General features: G+C 42.5%; 1 non-coding gene across 1 annotated transcript; it reads left to right on the top strand.

Moving 5' to 3' along the window:
- The first annotated feature begins 717 nt into the window (after positions 1-717).
- Trnaa-cgc (transfer RNA alanine (anticodon CGC)) lies at positions 718-790 on the top strand. The gene has a single exon. It is a non-coding gene; the product is annotated as a tRNA-Ala (tRNA).
- The last annotated feature ends 654 nt before the right edge of the window (positions 791-1,444 follow it).

Here is a 1,444-nt window from a genome sequence, read left to right as displayed (position 1 = left end):
TATCCTCTACAACTCCCTCTAGTACCATGGAGATTATTGCGTGATCTCGTAACAAATATCGCATCATCATGTCCCTTCTTCTGGTCAGTGTTTTCCATATATTCTCACCTCGCCGATTCTCGGGTGACCCTCGTCCTTCCTTACCTTTCCCACTCCACCTAGTTTTCAACATTCCTCTGTAGCACGACATCCCAAATGCTTTGATTCTCTTCTTTGTTTTCTCACAGCCATGTTTCACCACCTTATAATGCTGCAATGGAAACATTCTCAGAAATTTCTTCCAGAGATTAAGACCTATGTTTGATACTAGTACACTTCTCCAAGCCAGGAATGCCCTTTTTGCCAATGATAGACTGCCTTTGACGCCGTCCTTGCTCCGTCCGTCATGTCTTATTTTGCTGCCTAGGCAGCAAAATTTCTTAACTTCATCTGCTGTGTGATCACCAATCCTAATGTTAAGTTTCCCGTTGTTCTCCGTTCTGTTACCTCTCATTACTTTCGTCTTTCTTTGTTTTGCTATTAATCCATGTTCTGTACTCATTAGAATCTACATTCCAATCAACTTCTCCTGTAATTCTTCTTCTCTTCCACTGAGGATAGCAATGTCATTACTGGATCTTTTCACTGATATCTTTTTATCCTCAATTTTAATCCCGCTTTTCAACCTTTCTTTTATTTCTCTCGTTGCTGCTTCGACGTTTACACTTAACTGCACTGGGCGAGGTGGCGCAGTGGTTAGCACACTGGACTCGCATTCGGGAGGACGACGGTTCAATCCCGTCTCCGGCCATCCTGATTTAGGTTTTCCGTGATTTCCCTAAATCGTTTCAGGCAAATGCCGGGATGGTTCCTTTGAAAGGGCACGGCCGATTTCCTTCCCACTCCTTCCCTAACCCGAGCTTGCGCTCCGTCTCTAATGACCTCGTTGTCGACGGGACGTTAAACACTAACCACCACCACCACCACTTAACTGCAGCGTTGAAGTACTATATTCCTGCCTAATACAATTTTTATCCGAGAGCTTCGTTCTTGGTCTTCGAGTGACATTGTTCCGTCTTAGTTCTTGTACACGTTGTATATTACCCGTCTTAAACTATAGATTACCCCTGTTTCTCTCAGAATCACGAACAGCTTGCATTCTCTGTTGAAAGCTTTTTCCTGGACTTCATATCCTTTTAAACTGTCTTGAGTTTTCTTTACTCTTGTTTTCATTACCAACCTCAACATCAGAATGCCTCTCTGGTTCCTTTCCCTTTCCTAAAGTCAACCTAATCGTCGTCTAACACACCTTCAATTTTCTTTTCTTTTCTTCTGTATATTGTTCTTGTCAGCAATTTGGATGAATGAACTATTGAGCTACCTATGAGGTAATTCTCGCACTTTTCGCCTCTTGTAAGCTAGGAATTGTGTGGATGATGTTCTTTCGATAGTCAGATGATATATC

The sequence above is a fragment of the Schistocerca nitens genome, chromosome 6 (assembly GCF_023898315.1).
Source record: "Schistocerca nitens isolate TAMUIC-IGC-003100 chromosome 6, iqSchNite1.1, whole genome shotgun sequence".
Lineage (NCBI taxonomy): Eukaryota > Metazoa > Arthropoda > Insecta > Orthoptera > Acrididae > Schistocerca > Schistocerca nitens.
The sequence above is the reverse complement of the archived record's forward strand: the minus strand, read 5'-3'. Positions and strand labels throughout refer to the sequence as shown.